Below are 12,147 nucleotides of genomic sequence, written 5' to 3'. Positions count from 1 at the left end.
ACTCAAAACTGTACGTAGGTATTGTTATACTCCTGCTTAGCTAACCTATAAATCCTTTCTAGCTACTCTGGTAGAGGTGAAAAGTTGAACGTTACTGCAGAAACTACATAGTACTATTCGTGTTGTTTTAAATACAATGGTATGAATGAATAGGCATCATAGATTGCATTGTATGAACGTTTACTAAATAGAAACAAAAGGTTTATAAACAGTTTTGTATTTTCTTGAAGAATCTTTTGGGTGTAAGTACCTAAATGTCTATGCGTTTTAATAAAAATAAAATCAATCAATCAAATAAGAACCATGCTTCAGAGGTCACGTTATACAGTCGATTTTGGTTTGTATTTTCTTAAGTATGTAAGTACCTAATCTTTACCACGAACCATGTCAGGTACCTTTGGCGGCTCAATAGTGACCTTAGCATCATTAATCTCGTAACTCACACGAGAGAAAAAGATGCTATTAGACAGGACTGTGTCCCTCTGTTCATATTTTTTTTATTTGCTCCCAATGTAGAGTCAAATCTAGCCTAATCTAATCTAGCCTATAAGATCCCACTGCTGGGTAAATACCTCCTCTCCTTTTAAATTTCGTCGGTCACTCGGTTGTTAGTTCGTTCGTGAGTAACTCTTGTAGAGTTTTAATAATGATTTTAATATTAATTATCAATAATATTTGTTATTTAACTTATCTTATAAATTGAAAATAAACTCATCAGTGCCAATGCCAACTTATTTATTTTTATAAGGGTATCCCCGGTATATCGAATACTCATACGTAAAGAACAGGTCGTAGGACTCAGAATTGAGTGATTCATTCAGTAAGAGTCAATAAATTTTAAATACCCGACACTTATTTCTACGTAAGAGGAAGTCCCGTATTGTTGTTATGTGAAGAACTATTCCATATATGGTCTGTGAAACGTCTGGCATACACGCTCGTCATACGCATCCGGGTAGACAGACCTACAAGTTACAAACCCCAGTTGGAACATAAGTAAGATAGATAATAATTAATAACATAAACAGCCTGGGACAGGCTTCCCCTCAATCAACCGGAGGGGGTATGACTATGGAGCATATTATCGCTGCTCCACTATGGGCTGTTAAATTTTTTTACAGCTAGTACCAACGTGCCTGTAAGTCAATGGGCAGAGTTACAAGTCATCAATAAGAACCTCGCAGTTGCCTCTGATACTCATTCCAAGATTGATATGATAATGATGAATCGTTTGAAGCTCAGGTATCATCTAGGGAACATTAATTATTTTGTGGCATGCAATAAATAAATATGAATACTTATATTATACCTATGTCACAAAAACACAGATAATAAATGTAGCTGCAAGTTAGTTGTTAATGACTTTAAATCGTGTTTAACATTCATATAACCAACGGATAATACTTAACAACACATGTATGCAGTTAAATGGTAATAAAATCGTTATCTGTATCAGCTGTTATCACGTCACTCCATTGTCACTCACCCTATTTCATAAATAAACTCCTTCCAACTTTTCTTTTACCCGCAAAGCGAAGAAAAGCTTTCCTTTCTTTTTAAATCTTTTAAAAAGAAAACATAATTTCAATTTCATTCGAAACGTTCGATTCACTCCAATTTTAAATTAGTTCTGCACACAATTTTTGGAAAGTTCAAAACATCACTCCAAAAAGTTTTAAGTATTTTAAATATTTCAATGGCAGTCTAAAAAAATCAGCAAAAAGTTTGTTTAGGTTTTATGTTTTAATTTAAATTGCTGTCTGGAAATAAATGCTAACTAATAAAAAACTTACTATTTGTTTGTTTTTAAATTAAAGTGAATTTATAAGACAGTAGCACAACACTTCACATTAGTTTTACGGTGTCCCATTTACCGGTTACGGTTTGGGGTCCATATTTGTAAACACTGCGTCTGTTAGTAAACTGTGGCACGCTTCAAACCGTACGAGCCAGACGTACGGGCGATGCCGACGATCGGCTGAAAGCGACTGCGAAAGACGTTCACTTCGAGCCCGCGAGAAGTCCCCTTACCTATAAAATTATTACGGGAAAATGTTTTATTTACTGAACACACATAGCGCCATACATAACTTCACGCCTATTTATTTATTGAACTTGAAATAATAATGCGTTCAGCTGCCGGCTTATCGTACAGGCTTGTCGCAAGAGTCCTCTCTCGAAAAATAGGTATAGATTATATAGTACTACGGTGTTCAAAAGATCTCTTAACTAAGTTAAGAGTGTGTTCAACATCGTAGTTATTATGCGAAGAAACAAAGGAATTGGTTTTGTGTTTGGTTTGTTTTTATATCTATTCTAATCCGATTCGAGTCGGTTGTAGAACTATTTGTACCTATGGTAACTTAACTCTACATCCATCCGATTTTTGATAGTAATTTTCTACTATCCGTCATTCTCGGATGTAGTGAGAAAACAAGGCAACGTGGTGGAGTACATATGCTCCATATCCCCTCCGGTTGATTGAGGGGAGGTATGTACCCAGCAGTGGAACGTATATATGCCAATGATGTTTATGTATTAGTTAGAATTGGGTAGTTTCCTAGGTCAAAGATCGATTTTGAAATTCTGATTACTAAATAAAGATTTAAAGGTAACAAAAAACTTTTTTCTTTTCTTCCATTTAACTTATTTATGAATTTTAATAAAAAGAAATGTAAATTTTTCACCTTTTTCTATTTCTATGACGTCACACGTTGCTTTTTTCGTGTTTCGTGGTTTGACGTTTAGAAAAAAGTAAATGATTTGACTAGTTGGAAACAACCCTATCGACGGTTCAATATACATATAAAAATAAAATAATAATAAAATAAAATATCCGTCTTCGGCCTCTAATCTGGTATGATAATAATATGCAGTACATGCAAATATTATATACTCTAAAATATTACTTCGTGCCTTTACGACACTATTCGTTATGCATGTCACTAATTTAACACGACTGAGAAGTAGTGCATCTGACATCTATGGTGAAAAAAATGTTTGGTTATTATTTACAACACCATAATCTTTTTCTATCGTGCGGGTTGTGAGGTTAGATTACCAACCTCATCAACCCTCGTGTCAGAGATATTATTTAGCCGCCAAAGGCTCCTGAGGTGGCTCATGTAACGGCTACTTACTTACATCAGTAAGTAGTAACCGGGACCAACGGCTTAACGTGCCTTCCGAAGCACGGATCATCTTACTTCCGGACAATTAGTTGATCAGCCAGTAATGTCCTAACCAAACTAGGGATAACAAAGTATTTTTTATGGTATGTCCTCACCGGGATCCAAACCCGGGACCCCCGAAAACAACAATACTTACCTATATAACTACCATATTATTCTTTTTGCAAACAATAAATAAACCTATTTTCAGTATGTCTGAGGTGTCAACCATTTGCGGACAATTACTTTATTTCAACCTACAAGGTCCTGACCGAACTAGGAACAGTCTCAAGATATTTTTTGTTAAAGTACTCCTACCGGGAATCGAACCCCGAACCTCCGGATCGTAAGCCCAACGCTCAACCACTGGACCACCGAGGCCGTCCATTACGATAAAAACGTGGAAAGGATATAATTCCTTATTCGCCTTTTATGGTGCCATAAAAGATTATTATTATTAACAGGCATGTGCCCGGGATAGTAGAACGCATTTTATGTTTTGTTTCTGTATATTCCCTAACAGAGAAGTACAATGATATTCCATTCATCACCACCCTAGCATAGTCCCGTTTTTTCACAGGGTCCACTTACCTAACCTGAAGATTTGACAGGTTCGGTTTTTTACAGAAGCAACTGCCTGTCTGACCTTCCAACCCGCTAAGGGAAAACCAGCCCAATACAGGTTATGTCACATACCTCCGAAATGCATTTCTCGTGAATGTAGGTTTTCGTAGGGGTTAGGATCACGATGTTTCCTTCACCGCTGAGCACGTAATAATCATTTATGATCCAAACATGAACTCGAAAATAAATTCGACAGTCATTGATTTAGACATGTGCTGGAGTCAAACCTGCGACCTCAAAGTGAGAGGCACGCGTTCTACCAACCGGGCTACCACGGCTCAAAAACAAACACACAAAGAAATTCCATTCGCTGTTCTAAATACAGGTTAGTAGAGGAGACCTCGATGGGACGTACTTTAGTACCATGTCACTTTAACTTTTTTGAGAAATCGATCTGTACTTAAGTATTACTAAATGTCAAATATCTTAGGGCGAAGGGGTTCTAAAGTGGGCTCATGATCAAATCAAATATTATTATACTTTTTTGCACACAACATACAAAACAAATTTACACAAATGGATGATAGATACAGTACAATCTGGAGTATGATATTGCTTATGACTGGACAATGACATTACAAACATCTTCTTCTTCTTCTATCGTGTGGGTTGCGAGGTTGGAGTACCAAGCTCACAAACCCTGGTGGGTTACTATTGAGCCGCCAAAGGCCCCTGACATGGCTCATGTAACGACTACTTACTTACATCAGTAAGTAGTAACCGGGACCAACGGCTTAACGTGCCTTCCGAAGCACGGACCATCTTACTTTTGGGCAATCTGGTGATCAGCCAGTAATGTCCTAACCAAACTAGGGACCACAAAGTAATTTTTGTGATATGTCCCCACCGGGAATCGAACCCGGGACCTCCAGATCGTGAACCCAATGGTCAACCACTGGACCACGGAGGTCGTTATTACAAACATAACATAGCATCACACCTAAATCGCCAAAAGGGGTAGGTAGAGGTGTGTACTTGTGTAGTATATACAATTATACACGTACCCCTCGCCAGCAATGTTTAAGTCCCATGTAGTAGGGAGCGAGCATCAGATGGGAATAATAAATGCCAAAGAGAGAGAGAGAGAGAGAGAGTAGTAGGGAGCGAGCCTATTGCCATTACATTAACCGGGCACAAATTCTGAAAACTACGTGATATCAACACACAACATAACACACGTGATCATTATACAATGTATAATTTATACCTACTTGTTTTATCACGTAAACAGAGATCAATTTAAACCATTTTTTATGCTATTACACCAAAAGTATTATACCTTGGCACAGAAACGCATTAAACTAAAATAAAATATACTAAGAACTCCTTCAAATTGCTCTAAAAAACACTCCTCAATTTAGTGACTTAAGCAAGGCACTTCACTTACAAAATACTACTTCACCGACCAAGTTATTACAGATGCAAAACACTTCAGGATACAGTAGAATAACTAAGTTTCGCTGACCTTGTCGACTTTAGTCTAGAATAGTTGACTACGGAACCCTAATAGAGTTGCCATACATTGAAGGACTTATTGTCCATTGTTCCAGACACTGACGCAAAACAAGAAGTAGGTAGTTTTTAGGTACAGAAAACATGTTTCGTGTATTGGGAATCGCTGTCATGATATTCTGGATGGTTTTATCGATGGTATTGAGTGATGATGGTGGCTCTGATTCAAACGGCAAACGGCTTGGTGTAACTTACCTAATTATATGTTCTTATAAATTGTTGAAAAGCCCGCATTGGAGCAGCGTGGTGGAGTATGCTCCTTACCCCCTCCGGTTGATTGAGGGGAGGCCTCTGCCCAGCAGTGGGACGTATATAGGTTGTTTATGTATGTGTATGTATAAATTGTTGAAAACAAAAAATATGGTACAGAGCGGTATAAGCTAAAACACGTTGCGTGCGCGTTCGAAAAGTTGCTCTATATAATTTCACACAGAAAACCGTTCAGAAAATGACATAGTAAAAAGAACTTTCGGAAATGAGCAAAATTGCTCATCATCAAATAATTAATTACAATACGCATCATCTTTGGCGGCTCAATAGTAACCCTGTTCCCAAGGTTGTTGAAGTCGTGGTCATAAAGCTCATAACTGACCCGAGAGAAGAACAAGAAGAAATGAATTATAATATATTGATTATTTCTTTATTCATATTATGTATATTTACGTTCATAGTTATTATGGTTATGTATTTATGTTTTGTTAATTATATATTTTACGATTTTTTCTTTTCGATTTTTATCTTTTAAATTTAACTTGTTAGTGATGTACACCTATCTGCCCACTCGTACTTTTTAAGTACCTTCCTCCTTTTGACGCGAACAGCAAAGGACTGGAGTTCCAGTCCGCCGGCAGACAGTTGTCTGCCGTCGTCTGTTTTTCCAACTCGTTTTAGTCTGGGAGTCTTCAAGACCAGAGTGAACATGCATTTGCTAGGTATGCGTGATCCATCCTAGACCACATCGTCAACCATCAGGTGAGATTGCGGTCAAACGCGAGCCAATTATATTTAAAAATAAAATATAATATCTTTATCCCGGAGATTTCTACTAGAAATAAGCTGAACCGTTTGTCTGTCTTGTGTTAGTCTAATTGTTTTTATATCCTGTTCTGTGTACAGTAAACCGTTAAATAAATACCTAAATAAATGAGAAGATTTTAGAATCCCTCTCGATTGAGAACAAGAGAAGATAAGCCAGCTGTACGTGTCTTTTTTTTATTTGCTCCCAGCGTAAAGTTTAATCTATTCGAGTCGTATAGACTTAGGATGGTATTAATAAATTAATCTCAGCTTCGAGACTGCCCTCAAGATCGTGTCAATGTGACAGTTCTTATGTAAAAACAGGAACTCGAGCATGATCTTGAGGGCAGTCTCAACTGAGATTAGTTTGTTAATACCACCCTTAACTTTTCGAACGCCGGAACGCTGATCTCAGCTAGACGTAATGTAAAGTCTATTTTGTCTGGTATCTCGGCAGATGAGAGGTTAATACACAACCCACACGAGAGAAAAATAATACTGTCAATCTATTCGAAATGTCCCGCTTTGCGTCCCATCACAGATGCAGCACTAGCATTAGAATATTCATAGCTCACTAACGAACGTTCAACGCCGCTGTATGAAGACTTTGAAAGTCAGTTTTAATGGCGAAAAGATAGTGGCGAATTTCCATAACATGAATTATGAGGTCATGCATTTCCTAGTAGCTACTAGCGAAACGATGAACGAAGGGACTTCCATGTACCTAATTGTGATATATACCAATCCAAAGTCATACCCGACTTGAAATTCAAGGTACACTATAGTACCATGTCACATTAATTTTTCTGACAAATTGAAATGTCGCATTAACGTACCTATAATTTGACATTTAGTAAGAGTTTCATTTTACATTTAGCAGGAGTTATCTTACTCAATATCAAATAATATTATTATGTTAATGCGACAGGATTCTAAATTTCGTACATGATATAGCTAACGACTGTATCTGCCTAGGTACCTACATACAACACTGACCCATGAACTTCGACCGTGATATAAGTAATTGACAAAACAATATACTTACTATAGAAAAACATCCATAAACGCATACCCTAATGGATTGAGTAGAGCCTTATGTAGGTACCTAATTAGAAAACGACATGCAGGCACTTTTGATAAGTCCTCAGAAACTTAAAAAATGTGAGAATGTATGAATGTATTATCTGTGAGTACCTAGGTACGACGAACGATCTACTTTGATTGGTGAATGAATGAATGTGGATGAAGCAAGCGAAGTGAGTAAGGATCGAACCTTACCCCAATGGGAAATAGGCGTGAGTTTATGTATATACGTACGTACCTAGGTAGTACGTTAGGTAATGCAATCCCGCTTTCGTAATTTTTTTGGGATCAATCCCGAAGCATAATATGATGATGACATTCGAGATTGACGGCATTGGGCTAATCTTCTTGAGTTATACTTTTTGTTTTGATTATACCTACTGATTTCCAAAGAAAACTTAATTATTTTTTACTTAGTTCTTTGTTTTCTTTCAAAAAATATTTTATTTTAATTAACCTCACTATCACAAGCAGTTTTATCGTTTCCAGGCATCCTTACTTTACATTTTTTTATGAACTAGACGATCCCAAAAATTTCGAGATCTCGCGAGATTGATATATCCTATCCCGCGGGAATCGAATTCGCAATCTGGAGTCGGGATTGCATTTCCTACTACGTATAAAATGTGAAGTCACCATGTGAACATATTGGTAATTTTTGAGAAACTAATCATAAGTATAAATATTTACTTACAGTGTCACAGTGTTTATAAACAATAGATTATTGTTATGAGTAAGTAAGAATGTTATGTGAGCGTGGTAGCGTGATGGACAGGTGGAGAATGCTCCATATACACCCATATTAACTCAGAATCATGAGCTGAATCATCACCCAAAGGTTTCGTCACGTTTATGTCTATGTTACATATTCGGAGGTATCTGACCTAACCTGTATTAGCTTTCCCTTTGCGGGTTTGAAGAGGAAAGTCATATCTAGGCAGTCGCTTCTGTAAAAAACCGTACCTGTCAAATCTTCAGTTTAAGTAACTGGACCCTGTGAAAACGGGATAACGCTAAGGAGATGATGATGTTAATGTTTATGTTAGGAATTACCGGTATGTGCAGGCGTACATCGATGAACTCATATAACACAGTTTTTTCGGCAGTCTTATCTTAAATGTAAACAATAGTGTACCAAACATTACAGAAGTAGTAATGAGTATGCAAGTAATTCCCCGACTATTTTATTGATGTTAAGGAAAATGTTTCTTATTTATCTACTATAGAATGACGTCACTCGTATGGGATTTAACTGCGGTTTTTAACCTGTCCATCGTGACGTATTCGTTCTCAGCAAAGACTTTGATAGGAAATTCCTATACGTAAACTGGTTTCGAAGATTTACAGTTAGGTAGGTACTTACATAGGTAGGTATCTAAATAAATTAGTAAGTATACTCTTCAGAGATAAGTACTGTTCAAGCTAACATAAAATGTTAGGTACTTATTCTTAAATACAAATCCAAGTCCAAGACGTTAGTACCTATTCATTATGATTACTTCATTGCTCTACCCACCCTGTTAAGGATTATGATTGATTAATTGACAATATTGATATTAAATAAAAGTTGATCACATTCAGTCAATAATCAATAATCGGAGTCAAATTATTCAAACCAAATTCAAACAGCAATAAATCTAATATAAAATTCAAAACCCTAATACCAAAAAGTTTACATTCCGTTTTACAGCCCTTTGTTTTTGAAATTGCCATTTACACAAAAATAAAAAGAAATATTTTTTGTTATTATATGGCTATACGGGCTATACCATTGTTTTTTTTTTTTTTTTTGACTTAAAATGGCCTAATTTTTTAATAATTATATTTTAAACTTGAAATAAAAGCAAGATAATATTTTTCTTTCATATTACTATTTTATTTTAATTTAAATAACCGAATTGTTTTTGGCACATGTAATAAATAATTATTTAACAATTATTATTAAGAAAAGTTCATTTGAGGACGCTACGAAAAAAGAAACGTAACTGTCACAATGACGTTTATATGACAGCTAACGTCATATCCAACACCAATCTGTCAACATCGGGAGTGCGATTTCATAACAATTTCAATTTTACTGTAAAATCTGAATTAAATAATTCGTCGGCGAAAGGTTTTCAAAAATGACGAAGGAATCGGCCCCTCCGGCTACTGGTCCTAGGGATTGTCTATCCTGTAGACTTGTGGGTGCTGCAGGTTTAATAGGCATTGGAGGTTATCTTGCGAATTATGCCTGGAAAAATCATACATTAGCCGGCAGAATTACTTTATCCACTCTTTCTTTGAGTAAGTTTCTTATTTACAAGTGTTTTTTAATAATACTATTCGATACTAATGAAATTCATCAAATAAATTTCTTTTGTCTAACTTTATAAGTGATGTTCTCTTGCAAACATTATGAAACGAGTAGATAATTATATAGTTTCTTTCATATAATGTAGCGTATATTTCTTTAAAAATTAAGTAACTATCAAATTTTTTTTTAACAAAAATCTTACTTAAAGTCGACAATAAACTGAGTACCTAAAAGCAAGTAAATTACCTTCTATTTTATTTGCCTATATAATTTAGTTCTTTTGTTCTATAGATTTTTGAATACTTACTAAAAATCATCAGGTGAAATTGTAGTTAAACACAAGCCTATTTTATTTAAAAATAAAATATACCTATCTTTTTCCCGGTCTGCTGGGAGATATTTCTACTAGAAATAAGCTGAACTGTTTGTCATGTGTTAGTCTAATTGTTTTATATCCTGTTTTGTGTACAATAAACTGTTAAATAAATAACAAAAACACTAAAAATAAAAATATTATGATTTTTTTTTGTTTCAGCATTTGTAAGTCTCGGTATAGCAAGATATAAGCAGACATATCCATTTGAGAAGAGAGAAAAACAAAAGGCGTAATGTAATAATTTTTTTATGCTATAATAGTTATGTTAATAAACATAGAGAAAGGGTGTAGTGGGATAGTTGCTTTGTAAAACTGTATTTACTGCTTGTAAGTAATTTTAAGCATTACTACTTAGTTTAGTGACTGATAGAAAGAATTATTTATATTGCATTAAAATACAACCAGTGCCATTCCTGGGAATGTACCCAAAGGGAATACTCATGTTGTAAAAACCCAGTAATACTAAGGACACTGGCTGCTTGCTGTGTTATTTGCCTGAAGGTTAGGTAATTAATACACCTTTTTTTTCTTAAATTTTGCCTCTTTTACTACCAAGTATGATGGTAAAGTGGGAACATTCATGGTAACGGCACATACATACATATAACATGCAAAAACAACTTATACATGTCCCACTGCTGGGCACAGGCCTCCCCTCAACCAACGGGGGGAGGGGGCGCGGGGGGGACATTACTGAATAAACCTTGGTTACCATATTTATTTATACAATAATGCATCATTTTGTTCAATCAATATTTGTGATGGGGGCTAGTCCTTGCCATAACGAACACAGAAAAAGTGATGTACCATTAATTAGGTACCTATATAATTAGATGAAAAGCTATATTTGGTATACATAATACAAATGTAAGTAAAGTGACAATATATTACTTTTTAAACAAAAGAAATGACTGATTAAGATCAATCACATTGTATTTTTGCTTGAAAGAAAATATAAATAGAAATTTACTATTTATAATATTTAATATAGGTAATTTAATTATGTATGAGTATGTGTTATATATAACGGTTGTAGTTATTAGAATATTGCATTTTGTAAATAAATTAAACTACTAACTAAAACTTGATTTTTATAATGTAGATTTATAACCAAGTAGTGTGATCTTTAGGATATCATATTCATAGTCACCGCGTCATAACAATTTTTAGTCCCTTGTAGTATAGCGCCATCTATGATTACTTCCTAGAACTCTTAACACATTCAAACACCAACTGAATGCTGAAGCGACTTGTGCCATAGAGCATAATTGTGAATGTATTAGTACTACTAGGTAACCAAGAGATGGCGTAAGGAGTGCTTCGCTGCTAAACTCACCGTAAAGAAAAGCCGGTCAAGCGCGAGTCTGACTAGCGCACCGAAGATTTCGAGAAAAATCTAGATCTATGGGAAGTACCCACAGGTTGGTTGGCAAAAATAATGCTAATCAAAAGTAGTATCTTTGGATTGCGTTGATTATAAGCTTGATTTTTGTACAGCTTCAAGGAACCGCAAATATAAGTATTAGACATTAATGTCAACTTAATAGCCGTTCTCGAGAAAAATGGTGACATAGACGGACGGACAACAAAATCATATAAATATCATATTACTTACAAAGATTCCAATTTTACGTTTGAGGTTTGGAACCCGAAAAAAATATACGGTCGAATTGAGAACCTCCTCCTTTTTTGAAGTCGGTAAAAATATATAAATTCTCACCTTTTGAGTTAATTAGGTTAGGACAACCTCCGTGGTCCAGTGGTTGAGCGTTGGGCTCACGATGCGGAGGTCCTAGGTTCGATTCCCGGTGGGTGTATCACAAAAAATACTTTGTGGTCCCTAATTTGGCTAGGACATTACAGGATGATCACTTGATTGTCCGAAAGTAATACGATCCGTGCTTCGGAAGGCACGTTAAGCTGTTGGTCCCGGTTACTATTTACTGATGTAAGTAAGTAGTCGTTACATGAGGCATGTCAGGGGCCTTTGGCGGCTCAATAGTACCTAACCCTGACACCAGGGTTGATGAGGTTGGTACTCCACCTCACAACCCACGCGATAGAAGAAG

The 12,147-nt window shown here is 35.7% G+C and overlaps 1 protein-coding gene and 1 long non-coding RNA gene across 2 annotated transcripts in view; one reads left to right on the top strand and one right to left on the bottom strand.

Annotated features, from left to right (window-relative positions):
- Positions 1-2,001, bottom strand: part of LOC126366215 (venom dipeptidyl peptidase 4-like) — a 62,794-nt gene extending 60,793 nt beyond the window's left edge. The window contains exon 1 of the mRNA XM_050009241.1: positions 1,487-2,001. The gene's annotated coding sequence lies outside the window, so the exon portion shown is untranslated. The remainder of the gene's footprint in view (positions 1-1,486) is intronic.
- Positions 2,002-9,428: 7,427 nt separating this feature from the next.
- Positions 9,429-11,161, top strand: LOC126366365 (uncharacterized). Its single transcript, XR_007566332.1, has 2 exons — positions 9,429-9,692; positions 10,238-11,161. It is a non-coding gene; the product is annotated as an uncharacterized LOC126366365 (long non-coding RNA).
- The last annotated feature ends 986 nt before the right edge of the window (positions 11,162-12,147 follow it).

The sequence above is a fragment of the Pectinophora gossypiella genome, chromosome 4, assembly GCF_024362695.1.
Source record: "Pectinophora gossypiella chromosome 4, ilPecGoss1.1, whole genome shotgun sequence".
NCBI lineage: Eukaryota > Metazoa > Arthropoda > Insecta > Lepidoptera > Gelechiidae > Pectinophora > Pectinophora gossypiella.
Note: the sequence above shows the minus strand (reverse complement) of the source record. Positions and strands in the feature narration are given on the sequence as shown.